The sequence below is a fragment of the Vipera ursinii genome, assembly GCF_947247035.1.
Source record: "Vipera ursinii genome assembly, chromosome: 17".
NCBI lineage: Eukaryota > Metazoa > Chordata > Lepidosauria > Squamata > Viperidae > Vipera > Vipera ursinii.
The window spans coordinates 64,780-87,662 of NC_139530.1; the positions used below are offsets into that span (position 1 = coordinate 64,780).

A 22,883-nucleotide genomic window follows, 5' to 3' on the forward strand; every position below is an offset into this window, starting at 1 on the left:
GAATAGAATAATAATGATAATGGAATAGAATAGAATAGAATAGAATAGAATAGAATAGAATAGAATAGAATAGAATAGAATAGAATAGAATAGAATAGAATAGAATGGAATGGAATAGAATAGAATAGAATAGAATAGAAGAATAGAATAGAAGAATAGAATAGAATAGAATAGAATAGAATAGAATAATAATGATAATGGAATAGAATAGAATAGAATAGAATAGAATAGAATAGAATAGAATAGAATAGAATAGAATAGAATAGAATAGAATAGAATACAACAGAACAGAACAGAATAGAATAGAATAGAATAGAATAGAAGCTGGAAGGGACCTTGGAGGTCTTCTAGTCCAGCCCACTGCTCAAGCAGGAGAACCTATACCAGGGGTGAGCAACCTGAAACAGTGAAAGAGCCACTCGGAACCGGTTCCCTCACAAAAGGAAAAACTGGGAGCCGCAAAAAATGTGTGCGCATGCGCGTACATGCGCGCATGCGCAGAACAGGGTTTGACTGAAGAGTGGAGCCAAGGCGAGATAGGCACCTACCCTGCATATTTGAATTGATTGGTTGAACTTTTTTAGTCCCACTTTTTTTTTTGGACTGCACATGGCAGAGGACTGGGAGCCGCAGGAGACGGATGAAAGAGCCACATGTGGCTCCGGAGCCGCGGGTTGCAGACCTGTGACCTATACCATCTCAGACATGTGATTGTCATCGTTTTTGTTCACTCCATCTTTGCCACTCAATTTGTAGGGGGGAAAATATTATTTCCCCCCCCCTTTTATGGGCCGCTCTGCAGACCGAGCGATTTGAATCCTCCCTATAACGATTTAGGGTGGAAGCCGAGAATATTAAAATTGCCATTAAATAGAAGGCAGACGAAATGCTGAAAGTCGCCTGATGCATAATTTTGGTTTCTAATGACGTGCCGTAGACCTAAATCTCGGCCCCCGACCTGGGAAAAGACAGTTAAATCAACTTTGTCCATTTAAATATAATTTTAAGGCAACTCGGAGGCATCGCTTTATGGTGGCACAACCTTCAGCCACGTCGCCTGCCCCCGTTTATTTTCGGCTCCTATGGGGAATGCATTTTGATTTATTGAAAATTAGTCCTTACAGCCAGTGAATGTTTTAAACTGTTTTCGTATAAATCACCCACATCTCTGCCGAGTGCACCTAGGAGAGCGCCCGTTTTGATCTATATTTTCAAATATAGCTACAGGGATTCCAAAGTTGCTCTTTGTGTTAACTGTCGCTTTGAGTTATTGATTGCCTTCTCCGAGGAAAAGTCATTATCTCGAGAGCCCTGACTTCCAATTTAAGGGGGATCAACCCTTCCAAAAGAGAGGGGGGGGGAGCAGGACGCCAAGCCCCTCCAATGTCTTATTACGATGCAACTTAAATTTTGCACATCGCCAGAGCTGGGTTGCATCATGAACAAATGTAGGGCAGGGGGAGGTGATGAAGGGAAGGAGGAGAGAGAAAGGAAGAGGAGGGAACAAGGGAAGGAAGCAGAGAGGGAGAAGAAGGGAAAGAGAAAGTGAAAGAAGGACAGCCACCTATGTGAAATGCTTGAGTAGGGGGTTGGACCAGAAGACCTTCAAGATCCCTTCCGGCTCTATTCTGATCGATCGATCGATCGAAATGGACTCCTGCTTGAGCAGGGGGTTGGACTAGAAGACCTCCAAGGTCCCTCCCCACTCTATTCTTTCTCATTTTAAAGGAGGCGGCCTGAGAAGCATTCTCAGCCTGCCGCAGATAATAAATAAGTATGTGGGATTGTGCATAAAAGTCATTTTTAAGTGCGTGACAGCCGTGTCACGGGTTGCAAGCAATGCCGTTTATCTATCTTCCTGAAAAATAAGGGACCGAGGGCAACAATTCACACGTGCACAGAGACGGAGATGATCTGTTAAGGTCAACGCAAGTGTGCGGGGAGAGGCGAAGGGACCACAATTGAGCCGGAAATTTGGGCTGCTAAGCAAGACAGGGATGAAGTGGGTTTTGCCCCATGTTACGACTTTCCCGCCACTGTTAAGTGAATCGCTGCCGTTGTTAAGTGAGTAAGGCGATTGTTAAGTGGATCTGACTTCCCCATTGACTTTGCTCGTCAGAAAGTCTCAAAAGAGGACCATATTATGATTCTAGCATTCTGTGGCCATCATAAATACGGGTCGGTTGCCAAGCGTCTGAATTTTGATCACCTGACCCTGGGACGTTGCAACCGTCATAAATACGAGTCAGTTGCCAAGCTTCTGAATTTTGATCACGCCACCCCGAGGACGCCGCAATGGTCGTAAGTGTGAAAAACTGCCGGGTCATTTTTTCCCCCCAGTGCTGTTCAACTTCCAACGGTCATTAAAGGAACAATTTAAAGTCAAGGATGATTTGTAAAGAGTAACTTCTCCTAATCCTACTGTCAGATCTGCATTTTACCCCGTAGCATCGTAGCCAAAATAGAAATACGGGCAAAATCTGTCAGACGACACCAAATTATGGAGGAGGCGAGAGACCGAGAATGTTGCATGTGACAAAACTGTAAAAAAAAAAATGAAATAACCAGGACCTTCTTCTCAGATATTTTTTCCAAGATCAGCCAAGGAACTGCCATCATTCACACGTTGCGTTCCCACCAAGGCAGCAGGCTGGCAGAGAACTTGAGATAACGGTAAAAAAAATATCTCAATCAATATTTATAAACAGGACGGCCTCTTGAGACGTTTTGAGAAGCTCTTCAGACCGAGGTTACAAGCTTCAACAGGCCTCGACACAATGGCTGAAGGAGTCAGGATGTGCATCTTGAGTGTCTCCAAAGAAATCCTTCCTTCTCCAGCTCCAAGGTCCATCAGCAACATCTGGTTACTGTGTCTCCATCATGGAGACATGGGGAGGACGGAGGAGAAACCACAGAAGAAATGTTTGTCCCAAGATCACCGCTTCCCTTGCCACCATATAAAGAAAAGGTTGGGACTCTAGAAGGAGTGCAGAGAAGTTGCTGGAATTGGGTCTAGTCTACTGAAAAGAAGGACTAAGGGTGACATGATAGCAGTCTTCTAATATCTCAGGGGCTGCCCCAAAGAAGAGGGAGTCGAGCAATTCTCCAAAGCACCTGAAGGCAGGACAAGAAGCAAAGGATGGACACTAATCAAGGAGAGAAGCAACCTAGAACTAAGGAGAAACTTCCTGACAGTTAGAACAATGAACCAGTGGAACGACTTGCCACCAGAAGTTGTGGATGCTCCAACACTGGAAGTTTTCAAGAAGAGATTCAACAAGCATTGGTCTGAAATAGTCTGGGGTTGGATTGGAAGACCTCCAAGGTCCCTTCTGACTCTGTTATTATTCTGTTGGGCCACCTAAGGCCATTGCAAGAAACGGAAAGCTAGGTAAGTGTGGATATCTGTCCTGGGCAAAGGGCGGACTTTCCTACCTCTACGTCCAACCCATAGATGGATTTTTGGAGTGCCATCACAACAAAGGTGAACCCTGGGGATCACAGATCCTGGATCTGTAGCTCTTTCAGTCAAAGAATAAAAGAGTTGGAAGGGACCTCAAAGGTCTTCTAGTCCAACCCTCTGCTCAGGCAGACGGATGGTTCTCCATTCGCTTCTGGAAAGCCTCCAGGGATGGAGCACCCGCAACTTCTGGAGGCAAGCTGTCCCAAAGATCTTGCTTGAACTTCTAGGTGGCCCCCAGGATTCAGTCTCCAAGACAGGAGAGAAGAATTTCACACATATACCCCGCGATTCTAGGGGCAAAATGCAAGGCGCACACGGTCCCCCCCATTAGCAGGAGTTGATGAAACCCATCATCCCCAGAAGCTAATGAAAAGGGCAAGAGAGCGGTCCTCCTCATCTCGCCCAGTCAGAAGATATTTTACGCAGCCCAGCAGTCTAATTAAAAATCGTTGATTTACTCCAGAGTTCTCACGTTTGATTGTTGATTAATACTAATTATATACATAAATCCAGGCTGACCCTGGACAGAGAGAGAGTCCATGCTTTAAAGCTCTTTATATTTAGCACAAAGTTTCTTTGCTTGAGACGAAGGCCAAATTGTCAGGAAAAAATGTTGGCTTAAAGGCCCCTTCCTCTCCATGGCCAGAAAACTAGTTCATTAGAGATGAGGAAGAGGCTGGAAATCAACATTTGAGGAGGGGGAGGGGAAGGAGGAGAAAGAAGAAGTTGTAAACCACCAATTCTCCAACACTCCATTTTCCCCTAATCAAACATGGTTTAAAGCATCACTTTCACCCAGCATTATTAACCACCTGGTATAATTCAAGGTTTTTTGGGGAAAAAACCACCCAAATCACGTCATAAAACAACGGGCCTCCTGAAATTAGGTCCTCAACAGGAATATTAACATTTGTGCTGTCTGAAATCCATCCTCAAATCCGTCATGGTGGATACAGGCCACCTTCTAAGGTCTTCTTCATCTTAGGGAAACAGACCGAGAGTTGCCGGATCCTGCCTGCTGGATGTCCAGTTTATAAATTTCTCACGATTCGTCTATCTTCCAGGTTTGTTGCTCACTCAAGCTTTTAATTTGACTGGACGTCGTTGGCTGATGTGACCGGCATCCTTCCCCATTTGCTGCTCCTCTTGATTACAGATGAAAGATTCCTTGGCTGGATGGAATTTGGGGTAGGAAAAAAAAAAGACCCTGGCCTTGAGACAAGGCATAGAAAGAGAGGGAAATTTTTGCATGGAGAAAATAAACGAAGGAGAGAAGGACTAGGGGTGACATGACAGCAGCCTTCCAGTATTTGAGGGGCTGCCCCGAAGAAGAGGAGGGGGGGCTCCATCTATTTTCTCCAAAGCCCCTGAAGGCAGGACAAGAAGCCACGGATGGAAACTCACCAAGGAGAGAGGCAACCTGGAACTAAGGAGGAACTTCCTGACAGTGAGGACAATGAGCCAATGGAACGACCTGCCACCAGACGTTGTGGGGGCTCCGACACTGGAGGCCTTTTAAGATGAGATTTTACAGCCACCTGCCTGAAATGGTCTAGGGTCTCCTGACTGAGCAGGGGGTTGGACTAGAAGACCTCCGAGGTCCCTTCCAACTTTGTCATTCTGTTAAAAGGGAAAGATTTGCAACCGATTTTCAGGGTGGGATCTAGAGGGAGAATTTTTTTTAAAATCCCATTAATATCCCGCCCTTCTCCGAAGACTCAGGGCGGCTTACAATCTAAAGCACAAATCAATGAAATGACGCTGACTTTGACCCCGCTACCTTGCTACCAATCCCTTCCTCTTCTGTTCGTCCACATTCTCTGCCGAGTTAACATCTCAGCCTGTCTCGGCCCCCGGCAGGCGCTCTGACAGATGGTACCATATCTCTGCCTTGTTCAAAAGTTATTTCACATCAGAAACAGCTTTATCTCCCTTCCCTTCGCTCCCTCTCACCTTCCTGAGTGTAAGATAAATGCCTCGCGCCATCAAAAATATTCCAATATGCAGCTGGGATATTTATTCGGGATGACCAGCATTTTTAATAGTGATTTATTCTGTGTGTTTCCAAGGTTTGAAAGATACTGGAAACGTAACCCTTTGATGGGGGAAAAAAAGGAGGACGGGGGGGTGGGGGAAGAACTGTGGGGGTCCTTGATGCTCTCTGAGCTTGGTGGTTTTCTCGAAGACATTTCATTACCAAGCTTGGTAACATCATCAGTGATAAAAGTGATGGGGGAGGAGGAGGAGGAGGAGTAAGACTGTGAGGGTCCTTCATGCTCTCTAAGCTTGATGATTTTCTTGCAGACGTTTCATTACCAAGCTTGGTACCATCATCTGTGCTGGAAGGGGGGAGGAGGAGGAGGAGGAGGAGAAAGAGGGGGGGAAAAGAGGAGGAGAAGGAGAAGTGCCAGCTGACAAAACTTTCAAAAGCTGCATCCAAGCCGGGGCTGACATTTGCTGAAGCATCTCTCTCCCCCCCCCCCCGCCAGAAAATAAACATTTCCAATGTTCTTTTCTCTGCATTTTTTTTTCTTAATTTTGCCACGAGGCCAACCCATTTCACGAATCTCCTTTTGACGATAAAGGGAGGAAGGCCCTTAATCGAAGAGGCTTATCGGGCCAAAGCTGCCAACTGCTCAAACAAGATACCAGGTCTAGGCGGGGCAGCTGACTTGGAGCCAAGAAAAGCCAGGAAGAAACCGAGATGTTTTGCCCTTGAGTTTTAACTGGGGAGGCTCCGAGGGAGACGGATAGAGACTTCCCAGGAGGAGACCCTTTTGGGGGGAAGGGGGTGTCCCTGCCCTGCCAAGGAGCAGTCCAGGAGTCCTGCTTTCAAAAAGCCACAAAGAGTCTGGTCCAAGTTCTCCCCCTTCTCTTGAGAAGCTGGACAAAAATAATGGCCAGGGGTTCCAAACCCCTAGATTTTGTTATCGGTAGCAGAATAACAGAGTTGGAGGGGGCCTCGGAGGTCTTCTAGTCCAACCCCTTGCTCGGGCAGGAAACCTACACAATTTCTGATAAATGGCTGTCTCCTCTTCTTAAAAGCCTCCAGTGATGGAGGACCCACAACCTCTGGTGGCAAGCTGTTCCACTGGTTAATTGTCTTCACTGCCAGGAAGTTTCTCCTTAATTCCAGGTTGCTTCTCTCCTGGATGAGTTCCCATCCGTCGCTTCTTCTCCTGCCTTCTGAAGACAACACTGCATATCCCCCAAAACCTGTTAGGTTGTGAAGATGAACGGGGAAATGCAGTTAGGAAGGTGGCCGTTATCAATGCAGAGAATTGTGCCAGTATTGTGTCATTCGACCCTTGTTCAAATATACGTAGTCCTCAACTTAAAAACCATTTGTTTAGTGACTGTTCAGTCAAAAAAGACTGTCTCTCTCTCTTTTTTTTTCTTCCTCTTTATCTTTCCGTCTGTCTCTTTTCCTCTCTCTGTCCCTCCGTCTCACTTTTCTTTCTCTTTCTCTTTCTGTCTCTCTCTCTGCTTTCTCTCTCCCACACACAACCAAGAGCCAGGAAGCTGGCAACTTGTCCTACGGCCTCTCATCCTCTTCCGCCGTCCCCCCTTTTCTTGTGTTGCTCTCCCCCAATCCTCTTTGCCTGGAATTCAGGATCTGCTTTTTTCATTATTAAGGAAAAAAAAAACCATCATCCAAAGCAGGGCTTCATAGCAGATGGCTGTCCCCATCAGCGGGCTCTCCTGCGTGCAAATTACTGACAAAACTCAAGACGAGATGCAGCTATAAAACGCCGGTTGTGTTAAATCACCAATTTCGTTCGCTCCATATGTACGCTTATTATGCAAGGAGGCTGCCTGCGCCTGACAATATTGCCCCAACCCTGGAAGTTTGCAAAATTCCCTCCTTCCCTTCCCTTCCCCCCCCCCTTTCCTTTCCTTTCGTGTTTCCTGATGCCTTCCCAGGGAAAAAGCCCAGGCGCCTTTGGCTCCCCTTTATGGCAAATTTCTGTTTTCCTGCCGAAGGTGTCAATTTGGCTCCTGGGTTTCTCTGGAGCGCATTAAACACATTTTTGAATGCAATTATAACCCGGCTGCTTCGAACATGCATGTTTACAAAACGCCCATGAGCTCAATTTTTATTTTTCTTCTTCTCCATGATGGCCTTGCATTTAAAAGTCCTCCCTGACCAAGCATGTCGGAATTCGATCAGAGGGCGAAGCAAACTGCAGGGACGACGGAGGGAGGGGGGGGGAACCCAGGTAGTCCTTGACTTACGAGCACCACTGAGGCCTGAATTTCTGTGTTGCTAAGTGAGACGTTTGTTCAGCCAAAACTTGAGCAGAATTTCCCTTGCTAAGCGAGACAGCTGTTTGAATGAGCTTTGCCCCGTTTTACGACTTTTATTGGCACGGTTGTAAAGCGAATCACTGCATTGTCTAGGAGTCTCCCAAGGACATTCCCATGAAATGAGCAGAATCTCGCAAGTCTGGAAGTCCCTTTCTCTTCCCTCGCCTTTATGGTTCAAGAAACTGGGGGGGGGGGAGTTTCCCCTGGTGAGATGTTTCCCACCCCCCTTTTCCTTCTGGGGGCTCAGCTGCCTCTTATCTGACCGATATCTTGTCTGTGTCTCTTCCTCCCGTCTCCCAAGGTCATCCTCACAACCCATTACATTCTCTCCCAACTCCAGGGTTTTATGACTTAGCCCGCGAAGCCCTTAACCCCCATTTTTGCTCTGCCAGGTGCTATAAGGGGCAACCCCGCCTTTCTCCGCTGCACAATGCCATCCTCTACTTGCTTTGGGCATTCTTTGCTCTTAACTTTTAACCCGGTTCAAATTAAGGTTTGAAACCGCGACCCCGGGGGCCATCTAAGCAAATGAGCACACATCTAATTTCTCTCCGATCCAGTTGTAATCACCGCAGCGCCCGGAAATCCTGCAACTTTGCTAATGAGGCCGAGAGGCACCTCCAACACACACACACTTCTCTTCCACCTTTGTGCCCTGCTTCTCCCGAGGTCAGCCCTAATTATGAGCCTAATTTGTATCTCGCTCTCCTTCCAAACCGGATCATAACACCCGGGATGCATTGATTAGAGCGAGTCTCCAGCCGAGCGCACGAAAAACTCGGGAAAGTGACTTTCAACCGGCCAAACATTTGCTGACTTAATGAAGCAGGTCTGCTAAAGCGACTGGGAAATTGTGGATTATATCGAGGCCAGTGACAAGTGCCACAGAGGCCAAATATGAATCCCCGCACCTTTCACTGCACCACGGATTTCTGCCAAAATAGGAATACAGGGAGTCCTCAACTTACGACCACAATGGAGACCCAAATTTCTGTCGTTAAGCGAGACATTTGTTAGTGGAGCTTTGCAGCCATTTTACGACCTTTCTTGCCACGGTTGTCGAGGGAATCACTGCAGTTGATAAGTTAGTAGCCTGGTTGTTAAGTGGAACCTGGCTTCCCCCCTTGACTTTGCTTGTCAGAAGGTCGTAAAATGAGATCACATTGACACACAACCCCCGGGATGCTGCAACAGTCGTAAGTACGAACCCGTTGCCAAGCATCTGAATTTTGATCTTGTGACCACGTGGGGATGCGGCCAAGGTTGTAACTTTTTGCCACTTTTTCCAGTGCTGTTGTAACTTGGAATGGTCACTGAATGAAACCTTGTAAGTCAAGGACTGCCTGTCAAATAGATGCCAACCAGTTCCAACTGCAGAACCAATTCTGCCCAGCTTTGAAGTTTCCTGCATGGCTCCGTGGCCTTTGCCAGTGGATACCTGCTCTCTCTACCCAACAAAACTCAAACACGTCCGTTGACATTTTCAATATCTGAAAAGGAAATGGTGATATTCACAGGCGCAATTTATTTTTGCTCGCTCTAGCTATCAGTGGAATAACGAAGGGAAACCTTTCGGAGAGAAAACATGATTGTTTTGACAAGTGGCCCACCCATCACTGGCCTCTTCTAAGCTTTGATTCGCTAACCATAAATAAAATCCTATGGTTGTTATTTCCAGGTAGTACACAAGCCAGAAATGGAAGGCATACAGAATAATAGAGCCGGAGGGGGCCATGGAGGTCATCTAGCCCAACCCCCCTGCCCAAACAGGAGACCCTGTACCAGTCCAGACCAATGGCTGCCCCATCTCTTCTCAAAATCCTCCAGTGTTGCAGTACCCACAACCTCTGGAGAAAAAGCATCCTGCTCATTGAGAAGTTGTGGCTGCTCCGTCGCTGGAGGTTTTTAAGAAGAGATTGGACAGCCATTTGTCTGAAATATATATAGACCATTAAATATATATCACACTAGAAATAAAAGTCCAAAGTTCTTCTCCGTCTCCCTCCGCCCCAAACTGTCACCGGGGGGCTCAAGCCGCTGCCCGGCTTCCTTGCTCAGCTATCGCTTTGCAAGTTAAGAGTCCCAAATCTTTTTAGCTTCCCTTGTGTCAATCTCCTTTTTTGCCGCTCTCAGCAGCCTGGGGAAAAAAACACAACACGACAGCCGCCGACACCTCAGCAATTCAGCCCTGATATTCTGAAATATGATTTAGTAAGGGCCAGAGCCTTTAAAGGCAGCAAAATTCTTCCTTCGCAGGCAGACCGCAATGGACCCCAAAATTTGCATTGCTCGGCGAGTTTTGCCCCATTTTATGAGCTTTCCTGCTGCTGTCGTTAAGTGAGGAACACGGTTGTTAAGCGGATCTGGCTTCCCCACCGACTTCGTTTATCAGGAAAGTCGCAAAAGGGGATCACGCGACCCCCCCCAGGGCGCTGCGAGCGCCGTAACTACGAGTCCGTTGCCAAGTGTCCAAATTTCGATCACCTGCAACGTTTTCAATGCTGTCGTGACTTCAAACGGTCACTATATGAATGCTCGTAATCTTGAAGGGTCGCTAATGTTGTAAACGGAGGGTCTGCTTGTATATGGAAAGGGAAACTACGGAGCAGAGAGGAAGGGGGGGGTGATGTGGTCACCTCAGCTTGTCTCTTATTTAGCCTTGCTGCAAACCGCCCAAAAATTCTCACCAGACTCGTTTCCCCCCCCCCAAAAGAAACCCGGTTAAGATCTTTCGAGAAACCATAACCGTGATTTGAAGCTAGGCAAAGCTGGGTCACAGAGAAATACCTTCTCCTGCCCTGTAACTACCGTAGATTGACGGGCTCATCAACCGCCACAGGAGGACCTGAGAGCCAAACTACACGTTACCCTGTCTGCAGAGTCAGCTGCCACCTGAAGCCCCTGCAGGCGCCTTGAAAGACAAAAGCCAAAAAAATATTGAAAAATCTTTTTTCCAAGCCGAGGGTCGCCGTCCGACCGACTGCGCTCTGTTGCAGCAGAGCGATAAACACCCCCAGAACGTGCTAGCACAACGCCGCAACATCAAATATGCATGGGCGTTTGGTATAATCGCGGGGGGGCGGGGGGGGGAAGCCCCAGATACTGGGGAGATCTGTGCACTGAGGGGACCGGTTAAGGAAGGCTACAGGAGAAAACGGTAGTAGAAGAAGAAGAAGAAGAAGAAGAAGAAGAAGAAGAAGAAGAAGAAGAAGAAGAAGAAGAAGAAGAAGAAGAAGAAGAAGAAGAAGAAGAAGAAGAAGAAGAAGAAGAAGAAGAGGAGGAGGAGGAGGAGGAGGAGGAGGAGGAGGAGGAGGAGGAGGAGGAGGAGGAGGAGGAGGAGGAGGAGGAGGAGGAGGAGGAGGAAGAGGAGGAGGGATTCACTTAACCGTGTTACTAGCTTAAGAACAAACCCCGGCAGGATCCAGGTCTTGTCATCTGGGCTGACAAGGGGCTCCTCCTCCTCCTCCTCTTGTAGCTGCCTGGACCTCACAGGCTCCTGAAATTGGGGGGGGGGTCTGGCAGCCCCCGGGCTGGGTGGAGAAGGTGGGCCTGCTCCTTCATCTTGAGAGGCTGGCTCAGGAGGAGGGCCTGCGGCTGAAGGCCTTCATGCGCTTTGCAAGCCGGCTTGGTGCCTCCAGCAAAGGACCCGGATGGCGCCATGGGGATCCCCACGGAGCTGCGGCTTCTCCAGCTGGCTGCGTTTTCCTTCCCTCCCTTCTCCTCTCTTTCCAGCTTCTTCACTTCCTCCCTCCCTCCCTCTTTTTCTCTCTCCTTCCTTCCTTCCTTCCTCTTTTTCCTTCTTCCTCCTTCCCTCCCCCTCCTTCCTCCTCTCTCCTTTTCGTCTCTCTCTCCCTCCTTTCATTTCCTTCCTTCCTTCCTTTTTCCTCCCTTCCTCTTATTCCTCCCTTTTTTCCTTCCTCCCCTCCCTCTTTCCTTCCTTCCTTCCTTCCTTTTCTAAAACTCTACAACAATTAAAAACCATAAACCGGTTTAAAAAAAACACCATCCATTTCCTCAATCAATCACCCCGCCCCCTTTCCTGGACACCCATGATTTCCAGAAGGGAAACCCAGAAAGTGTGTGTGTGTGTGTGTGTGTGTGTGTGTGTGTGTGTGTGTGTGTGTGTGTTGGGGTGGGTGTGTGTTGGGGTGGGTGGGTGTTAGGAGAGCTTGGGAGCACCCACGTAGCTGTTAAGACTTTAAAGGTATATTTTTTAATTAAAAGAAAAAGACCGAAGCCGTGATGCATCCTCATAAAGCAGATAATTTTACAGCTGGGTGGTCTCCCTCTGATGTACTTGAAAGCCATTTTCAAGTGACATAAAGTTTAACATAGCGGTACATCTGCCTACCCACCAGATTCTACATGGAATTTTCAATTTAATTATATGAAAGGATTGCTATGGAGGGGCTAGCAAGGATGCTCAGCGGCTGGAATTGGGACAGGAAATAAATCCTTTTCCGGTGGAGAGAGCAGATTATGTGTGTGTGTGTGTGTCTCTCTCTCTTTCTTTCTCTTTTTTTGAAATCTGTTTCTTGTAGGGATGGGGGGGATCATTTTGATGCCTTGATTGATGGCTTGCTCTCTCCTTCGATTGATTGGGGGCTCTGAAAATGTTTATCCGTTTATATGTTACTTGCTGGCACCGAGCTTATCTTTGGCCTCCGTGTCAAACTTCTGTTCAGACATTGTATAGAATATAGCTTTTTTTTTAAGGAAAAAAAACACAATAATAATAATAATAAAGATACGGAACGTAGCCTGAAGGCCCAAGGGGCTGAAACTGGACCCCTATTAACGGGATGGTTATTTATAATTTTGGCCACCGGTAGGGCAGGAAGGTGACTTTAGAAACACAACTGTACACTTACACACAAACAACGGCGAAATGGAAGGGCCAGGAAAGCTAGAAATAGCCAAGAGGAATTGGAAAATGGCAGGCAGAGTTGACAAAATGCCAATAATCTAATCCAATCCAATCCAATCCAATTATACTTTATTTTATTATTGTATTGTATTGTATTGTATTTTATTATTTTATTTTTATTTTTCACACTTAATGACCGCCATAGCATCCCCATCATTAGAATTCAGACGCTCGGCCACTGACTCATATTTATGACGGTTTTGCAGCATCCCGGAGTCATGGGATCCCCTTTTGCGATCTTCCACCACGCAAAGTCAAGGGGGAAGAAGCCGGATACATTTAACAACCGTGTTGTTAGTAGGACAAGTGGAGCGATTCGCTTAACAACCGTGTCCCCCCAAAAAGTGGTGAAATGAACAACTGTCTCGCTTAGCGACGGAAACGGTGCTCGTGAGTGGAGGACTACCTTTTGGAGAAGACAAAAAAGATTCCATCTGCAGGGGTGACTTCTCCAAAATTAGACGCTCCTTGCCAACAGCCAGCCAAGGTCACCGTCCGACGCAAAACAGAAAATGTGGGGGGTTTTTTGGCCGGCAAAGATTCAGCCCCCCCCCCTTTCCGCTTTTCCAGCCGCGTTTCCCAAAACACGGGGGAAAATATTTCCATTTAAATGCAAAGTGGATAAGATCAGAGGCCCAGATAAAAAGATGCACAAACGGTTCCTCTCCAGGTAAGCTGCATGGGAGATGCGCTCTGCTCATTTCTCCCTCGGCTCCTTAAATTGGCTTCAGGGCTCCAGCAGAGCCTGGTTCTCGGTGACCAGTTTGCCGGTCTCGTTCTGCTTCAAGGGAGCAGGGGAGGGGGAAGAGAGGGAGAGAAGACCCCAACCGGCCTGGCTTTCATCCGTTACAGGTGCTGCACGGTGGTTGGTAACCGGGAGCAAACCGACATGAAACATTCATCTGCCCAGCGAGAGTCTTTGAACCGTTCTTCCATCAAACGCCCTGGCAAGGACCGCAGGGGGCCGCTAAAAACCCACCGCCAGGAGGAAGAAAGAGGAAGGGCTTCTGAGGAGTAACTCCCCCGCGGTGGGAGAATCAAAGTGGGCGAGGCCGAGTGGTGGCTGGAAAGGAGCGGAGCGTCATGGGTGGGACGTTCCTCGGCTCCACGGAAGTCCCAAACGGAGGGGAGACGTGGTGGGCACCCATGACGGACCCACTTGCTTGCCCTCCCGGGGGTCTCCTGAGTCTCTTTCTCCACCCATTGTGCAGCTGAGGGCTAGGCTGCCTCTTACCTGACCCTCCCCTCTTTTCCGTGTCTCCCCACTGCAAGACCCTTGTGGGTCCGAAAGTACAATTCTCCCACCGTCTCCTTTACAGCCTGGGAAACTTGGGGGGGGTGGTTCCTACTGTCCGTCTAGACCATTTTTTCCCCCCATTTGTCACAACAGGACAATCCTCTTTTACAAAACAACTGGGACGCCCTTCTGTTTGCATCATTTGGTTACAAATACTAGGATTTGTTTGTTTTTCCCCCAAAAAATATATAAAATAAAATAAAAGCCACACATCCCTTTTAATCCAGCTTTTTTCTTTTGCCCGATGACAAGGAAGTGGGAGATAATAATAATAATTTTAAAAAAACTCGGCGATCAGCCTCCCTCTCTCAATTTTTCCTGCCAGATTCCTAGACGATGAAACTTTTGAAAGTAATTTCCTCACTCCCCCCCCCATTTTTTTTAAAGGATTAAAATACATTCCTCCAGCAGCAGGGGAAAAAAAAAACAACGGAACAATTTCTCACCCCTTTCTGACACCCAAAACAAAATTGCAAAAACTTGGAGGGAATATCATTAAAGGTTAATTATCGGTAACTTAAAGGTTATTTTTGCATACCTCACCTCCTGGACAAAAAAAACAACAAAAAACTCCGGTTCTTCATTAACATGCTGGAACGTAAATTAAGCTGTAAGGCATTTAAAATGCCAAAAAGCCTCTCCATTTTATGATCCAGGGAAAAGATCATGAATAAATATGAATTTGTGGCAGGGAGAGTCCTTGGCCAATATGGGGTCAGCGAAGAGATGCCAAAACAAAAGATAAAAAAAAAAATACAATACAATAAAATTGAACCTAGGTATTCTGACAATCCTCCCTTATCCGTGATGTATTAACCCAAGACGATCCGATGAATTTTCAGATAAAAATTCCCTCTGGGCACCGAAACGGTTCTTCGAGGAGATTTCTGGAAAATTAGGACAAGTGCCATCTTCATATCAATTCTCAACATGGATTTAGTTTACTGGTGAAGGCTCCAGGCGAGAAAACAAGTGGCACTGAGTTCTAGTTCAACCTTAGCCATGAAAGCCAGCTGGGTGACTCTGGGCCAATCGCCAGGAGACGGGGAGTTCTAGTCCCGCCCTAGGCATGTCGGAAAGGTCCCAAATGGGGATCTCGTGAACCTGGGACACAGCAGCCGTCATAAACATGAACCAATCGCCAAGCGTCTGAATTTGATAACGTGACTGCGCAGGGACGGTGCAACGGTCGTAAGTGTGAGAAATGGTCATAGGTCTCTTTTGAACGCTGCTGTAAATGAATTGTTGTTAAATCAAGGACTGCCTGCAGTACCTGGAATCGCCACCAGAGACCTCAAATCTTAACACCTTCCCTAAGGAAGAGGTTTAAACCAGCTTCTGCCCGACATTAAACTGACTTCTCCTAAGCAAGAATTCCTGCCAGACGCCAAAGAGGGGAACATTCCTTCTCGTCTGCTGCCTCATTACATAATTCATGGGAATCATATTTAAAATTAAACTGTCAAAGACAGCGAGGCGGTCTCGGTTGCAACGGCACGCCTGCCATTTAGGGGTATTTTGCACAAAACGGGGGGCCCGCCGTTAAAGGGAACCGCTATTGGCTTTCCAGCAATCCTGGAAGACTGTGAGAAGCGGGGGGTGGGGGAGGCAAAAAAAATCTTTATAATCAATATCTATTATTCCAGCTTGGTCTAATTTATGTCTTCTGAAAAGAGAAAGATTTTTTTTTCTTTTAAATTGTATTCATACGGGCGGGTTGGCTGACATATTGATAGGGCTCCGCCGGAGAAAATCCATCAGGTCTGTAAAACGCGAGGCCGTTATCTCTGTTTAGCTGGGGTTTGACCCCAGGGACAGGAGACCGGATGGAGGGCAGGTGACAAAACTGTCCTCTTTCAGGTGGTGGGTGGAGAACCCGGTCTTCCTGGCCCATCTCAGGGAGAGACGGATTTTCACAAGGGTTGAGACATGACACGATATAGCATCTTCCAATATTTGAGGGGCTGCCAAAAAGAAGCGGGGGGGTGTCTCACCTATTCCCCAAAGACCCCGAAAGCAACGGAGGGAAACTAGTCAAGGAGAGAAGCAACCTGGAATTAAGAAGGAGAAACTTCCTGACAGTGAGGACAATTAATCAGTGGAACTCCATGCCACCGGAATGCCTTTAACAAACAGGCATTTCTGAGCGTGAAATTAACAGAGCAACCTTGAGGACGATCCTCAAGGATTCAAAGCAGCATCAGAAAACACCCAGCGTTTTTCCGTGTCCTTTAGTTATCTCGGAACCGTCGCTGGCTGCTTTCAAAAAGGATTATTCTCCCCTTTTAAAGGGTTTCCCCCACCCTCCAGGTAAAAGAACGTGAGGTAGCATTATGACCTTATCCTTGTTCATTAATTCAGCCCCGCCATTGTTCCCAGCCTTTGCTTCAAACCAACTTTGACTAATCTTGGTTTTAATGAAATTTCCCTCCGTAAAGCAAATTATTAATATTTACTGCCCCGATTTTGTCACAAACACTGAATAATTCATCAATTAACACCGCCATTAATTACATAATGCCAAATTAATATTTTTGCATAGATCCCTGCACACCTGCAGAACAGCCCTGTCCCTCCAGTGTCAGAAAAGCACATCTCCACGCAATTAAGATGCATCCTGACACCGAAACGTCGCGATCGGGGTGTGTGTGTGTGTCTGTCTGTCTGTGTGTGCGCCCCTGCTGGGGAAGCACACAACGCCACCTACGTCATAATCTCCCTGCATTAATGACTCGGATTATGCCGCCTGGAATCAAATCATCCGCTTCGTTGGCCTGCTGATGTGATAAATGGTGGCGAATAACAGATTAGCAGAACTGGAAGGGACCTCAGAGGTCATCTAGTCCAGCCCTCTGCTCCAGCAGGTGACCAGGACAAATCTTGAAGACTCCAGGGAGGGAGGGAGGGAGGGGATGGAAGAAGAGAGGAAGGGAGGGAGGAAATAATTATGATAAAAAGAATTGCATCAAAGGCAACCCATCACAAAATATAGCCTGCTAATTTATCTTGATGTGGCATTTAGTTTTTAATTAGCTTCACTAATGCTTAGTGCATTTTTCTAGCCACAATGGGGGGGAAAGGGAACAATTATGGCGGTGTTGAGAAGTTCATTCAGGAAAAATCTTCCAACGGGACCCTTTGCAGTGGTGGCAAAGCAAATCAACTAAGTTATTAAATAAATCATGTGGTCATTAACAGAATCTGGTTCCCCCCCATTGACTTTGCTTGCTGGTCCAGGGTCTCCTGCTTGAACAGGGGGCTGGACTAGTAGACCTTTAAGGTGCCTTGCAACCCTATCATCCTATGATCTACGTTCAAAGCCATCAACTTTGGCTCTAGAGAAGACCCTCAGCACAAACCCACGTCAACCAATTCAGACCTACCTGGTTGACACCCCTCAACTCTGCTTCCAATTTTCCATCGAAGCTGGCCAGGCTACCAATTTATATCCAGGCTAATCAAAAACAGCCTATTTAAATGAAATCGGAAGACGATCCCCGGATTCTTTTAAAAGGCCAGTCTTGTTTTCATCCTGTTATGACACCATGTAAATTTCCCCCCCTCTCGTTTGCAAGTTGCTAAATATACCCGGGAAATTAAACACGTCCAACTTATTACAGCCGACAGCGGCGCTAGGAGTTTTTCCAGCAACTAATTAGTTATTAAGGAATTTCAGATCAAAACAAGAAGTTAAAATCAAATCAAATGGTAAGCGTTCGGTAGATTCTGCACAGCAATTTATAAGCAAAACTATTTGTGCGGCGATATTGTAAGGAAGAAGAATGAATAAACGCATTTTAGTCGTTCATAATGACCTAATTTGGGGATTAAATGATTGTTTCCTTAAGAAAAGCTATGGCAAATCTTATTTATTTGTACAGGTGGTCCTCAACAAACTAAAACATTTGTTAAGTGGGTTTTGCCCCAGTTCACAACCTTCCTTGCCACCGTTGTTAAGCGAATCACTGCAGTTGATAAGTTAGTAACACGGTCGTTACTATCAATCAATCAATCAATCAATCAGAATAGAACTGGAAGGGACCTTGGAAGTCTTCTAGGCAGGAAACCCTACACCATTTCCGACAAATGGTTGTCCAGTCTCTTCTTAAAAACCTCCAGTGATGGAGCATTCACCGCTTCTGGTGGCAAGGAGTTCCACTGGTTAGTTGTTTTCACTACCAGGAAATTTCTCCTTAGTTCTAGGTTGCTTCTCTCTTTCATTAGTAGAGAGTTTCTCTGTTGAGGATAATATTCAAACGTGCTCAGCCAATTCTCATTCATTTTGAATTAATTGGACCTGAAATTAATCTGCTCCTTGAAATCTTAATAAAAAAAAAAAAGCCGGGGCGCTCCAAAATCTCAGCTTCGTTGAATAGAGGCCAGATCATTTTGGAATATGCGTCTATTCTGTTCAAACGTTCGCTGAATCTTTGATAACTGCGTTTGGCGTAATAAGGTATCGGATTGCAATATCTGAAGACATTCGAGGGCTGGCAGTGAGTACGGATTCGGATCCGTTCAAAACAAAAAAAGGAAAAAAATTAGAATATTTAAGGTGTCAACAGCTTGGACGTTTGACATTGATCAAGACAATTTGGCTTCAAATATTAAGCTTCCTCTCACTGGTTCGTTGGGTCAGAATGCAGCAGAATGAGTTTTGCCACCAAGCTCAGAGAGAAGCGAGGACCCCACAGTCCTCCTCCTCCTCCTCCTCCTCCCCCCTTCTAGCCCTGATGATGTTCCCTAGTTGGGTCATGAAACGTCTGCCAGAAAGCCACCCAGCTCAGAGGGCACCAGGGAGGCCTCCTTCCAACCCAGAGCCACAACCTCTGCCTGCTTCTTCATCTCAGGCGCACCTGAGATTGTGGGCGTTACGCAATTCTGACAGCCGCCAGGAGAGGAAGGCCGGTCTGCCCGGGGGCTGTGGGTTGCGCTGTTCCCAACCTGACTCCAAGGGGGAAACTGGGGGCAGATGCCGGCATCTGTCTTGAAACCAACGGGAAGCCAGGGAGAACACGCTGCGGGTGTGCATCAAGGCATATCTTCCTTGCAAGGGGGCTTCTCTTCACGCAAGCAGACACACTCCCCCCCCACGTCATAAAAAAGAAGGTCACAAGGAGAAGACTAGAGACGTCCCATCATCCACCCCCACCCCCAGGTCAACTGGAACCCTTCAGATGGGACCTCTCCGTCCAGCCACCCAAGACCACTTTCCACCGCTTTGATTTCACCCAATAAAACGCTCATTAAAGTCAACGGACGAGACCTGGATGTCAGGAGGTCTTGAGAGTGGCGGATTGGGTTGGGGGGGCTTCTGCCCAGCCTGACCCTCCTTCCCACCCCCTCGCCGCCTCCCCCCACCCCTTTTAGGGACCAGCATCGAAAGAGCAAAGCCATCCACAAAGCTTTCACGAGGAGACGGTCTTACCTGGTCTTAGGGGAAGTTGTTAACCATTCTTCATGCTTTTCGAATGTTATTAGGTAGGCAGCGATTTCCTGGAAGAGAAGGAGAGAGGGCTCTTTTAGAATGTAGAACAACAGAGCTGGAAGGGACCCTAGAGGTCTTCTAGTCCAGCCCCCTGCTCAAATAGGAGACGCTTTCATACAGGATGACAGAGCTGGAAGGGACCCTGGAGGTCTTCTAGTCCGACCCCTTGCTCAAGCAGGAGACCCTAACCCATTTCAGACAACTGGCTGTCCAGTCTCTTCTTGAAGACCTTCAGTGCTGGAGCACCCACAATTTCTGGAGAGAAGCCATCCCACTGATTAATAGTTCTCATTGTCGGGAAATTTCTCCTAATTTCTAGGTTGCTTCTAGAAATTAGTTTCTAGTCCTTGGTGCTTTGGAGGATAGGTGGACCCCCTCTTCTTTGTGGCAGCCCCTAGTCGATTGACAGGTGCCAGTTTTAAAAAAGAGGGCATTCCCCTGAGCACTTTTGAAGTTCCCACGTACGAACAAAATAGCCAAATTGGGGCAAAATGTAAAATTCTAACAACACGCCCAACGTCCTTCCAATGTCCCAGCAAAGCTTTGACAAGGTGCAGTTTTAGTACATATAGAAAGTTTGTTGAAATGAAAAATGATACAGCTGTCAATTATTATTTTTTCTGCAAAAAAAGAAAATGTCATTTCAAACATTTTCACAAACAGCTTCCGAATTTGACCAGTTCAACCGTATCCGAGATATAAACCTTCGTTCAGGTCGTACCCAAAGAGCCAGGGAATTGACCCAGACCCAGAGACACAGCCCGAATCTCACGACACTGAAGTTGTAGAGTTGTGCGGCGAATGCCACACACGATCCCCAAGTTTTTAAGGAGAGCCTGAACTCCCAATTCCCCAGCCGCCCCCCGCTCGGCACTTCCTTGCTCTGCTCGGAGTCTCCTCGGCTGTAAGCAAGTCTGGTTTTAATACTGCAGAGGGAGGCGTTGCATCGGCCCTGCGTTGTGTGTTGCACTAAGGTTTTATGGCGCTTTTCACTGTGGGTGTTTGTGGCTTTTATTCGTGTTCCCTTTTCAAGCATTAGTTCCTTACGGGACACAATGAAATGGTTGCGCTTTGCCTTACTTTAGATGATTAGATAGATAGATAGATAGATAGATAGATAGATAGATAGATAGATAGATAGATAGATAGATAGATGATTAGATAGATAGATAGATAGATAGATAGATAGATAGATAGATAGATAGATAGATAGATAGATAGATAGATAGATAGATAGATACAGATAGATAGACAGATAGATATAGACAGACAGACATTCCTCCCTGCCTTGTCCCCTCTGCCTGTTTTCCTCTTTCTCTTTCCTTCCTTCCTTCCTGCCTTCTCCCTCCCTCCTCCACTCCTCCTTTTTCCCCTCGGAGGGCTACCACCCCAGGGCTGCCCACAGTATGCCAAGCCTGCCCTTGTAGGGGGGGGGGAGGGAGGCTGGGCTTTGAGGGGAGAGGGGATTCCTCGGGAGAGCCCCACACCCGAGCAGGGAAGAGAGGAGAGGGGGGACCCGCCAATTCCCCTCCAGCTGCTTCCAACATCTGCCAGGGCTTCAAATGCCACTCTGGGATTCCCCAGCCAGGCACGGAAATGCCTCCTTTCCCACCGTCTCGGCTGGAAGGCTGCTTTGCTGCTCCTCTGGGCATGGCTGGAGTGCGTTTGGCCTTTTACGAGAGCGGTGCGAGTGTCACATTAATGACTTTGCTTCCGCAACCTCTTTCCCCGGCGAGGAAGCCTTCCCAGCATCCCTCTGGGCAGGGGTTGCAGGAACTCCCCGACTTACGACGGCCCCACTTTCCCGTGGCTTCGTTCTTAAGTGAGCTTTGCTCCGTTTTACAACGGCATTTTTTTTTGACGGCACAGAGGTGCCCCTCAGGACCATAACTAAGCCAAAACCTTCCGTCGCTAAGCAAGGCAGTTATTAAGCAAGTCTTGACCCCTTTTCGCAACCTGCCTCGTCCTGGTTGTTGAGGGAATCGCTGTGGTTGTTAAGCAAGTAACATGGTTGTTAAGTGAATACGGCTTCGCCGTGGACTTTGCTCATCAGAAGGTCGCAAAAGGGGATCGCGTGACCCCGGGACACTATGACCGTCGTAAGTATGAGTCATTTGCCAGGTAGTTCTGGTCTCACAATAGTTCATTTATTTCTCCTTTATTGAGCCAGGAAGGGGAAGAGAGAAAAAAAGAGAATTTTGCCCTGCCGGAGATAACAAAGATGCCATTAAAATAATAATTAAAAGACAAAAAGCCGTCAGGCTTCTGCGATAATAAACCGTCTTTTGATGCTCATTAAGTCTCATAATGTGTGTGTGTGTGTGTGTGTGTGTGTGTGTGTGAGAGAGAGAGAGAGAGAGAGAGAGAGAGAGAGAGAGATTTGCAGGGTCAAATCAATGTCTTCCTTCCCAAAAAGGGGAAGGGGAGCGCAATCAATTAAAGCCCCCTCCGTTCTTGCTGCTGGGGAGCTTATTGTGTGCTATCGCACAATTTGTCACTCGACACAAAAGCGGGGATGGGGACAGCCAAGGTCGGCCGAGCGCGGATCTCACACAGCCGGGGAGGAGGAGAAAGGAAGGGGGGGCACTGCTGAGGGGAATCGCTGCAGTGCTTCAATTAGTAACCCAGTTGTTAAGTGAATCTGGCTTTCCCCCCACTGAGCTGGCTTGTCGGAAAGGGGGTGACGTGACCTGGGGACGGAGCGACCGTCATAAATTGGAACCAGTTGCCAAAGGCCTAAGTTTTGATCACGTGACCCTCTGGGATGCCGCAACGGTCATAACGGTCCTAAGTCAGGGCCGTTGTAAGGGCGAACGGTCCCTAAATGAGCTGCAGTGAGTCCAGGACTACCCGTACCTCCTTATTCAGGAGCAGTCTACCTGCGATGACCCATGGCTGGGAGGATCTTTCCATAGACCTCTGGGGGCCTTTGTTAGACTCCATTCAATATTATTGGAGCCTTTAAAATAAGCACATTTCTCTCTTTGTCTCTGTCTGTCTGTCTTGTCTGTCTGTCTGTCTCTCATCTATCTCTATCCATCCATTATTGTCTATCATCTCTATCATCTATCTCTCTCTCTTTCTCTACCTCTCTCTGTCCCTCTATCATCTCTATCATTGTCACTCTCTATTTCTCTATTGTCTATCTCTCTCTATCCATCATTCTGTCTCTATCATCTTTTTCTATCTCTCTATCTGTTTCTATCATCTATCATTCTCTTTATTTCTCTGTCATCTCTACCTATCCATCATTCTCTGTCTTTCTATCATCTCTTTGTATCTCTTTATCTACCTCTCTATCTCTATCATCTATCATTCTTTCTCTCTCTTTATCATCTCTCTATATCTATTTTTCATCTACGTATCATGTCGGTCTGTCTGTCTATCTATCATCTCTCTG

General features: G+C 47.1%; 1 protein-coding gene across 1 annotated transcript in view; it reads right to left on the reverse strand.

Moving 5' to 3' along the window:
- LOC310648084 (calmodulin-binding transcription activator 2-like) overlaps positions 1-22,883 on the reverse strand; it is a 135,900-nt gene that overhangs the window by 63,030 nt on the left and 49,987 nt on the right. The window contains exon 2 of the mRNA XM_083375766.1: positions 19,424-19,491. The gene's annotated coding sequence lies outside the window, so the exon portion shown is untranslated. The remainder of the gene's footprint in view (positions 1-19,423; positions 19,492-22,883) is intronic.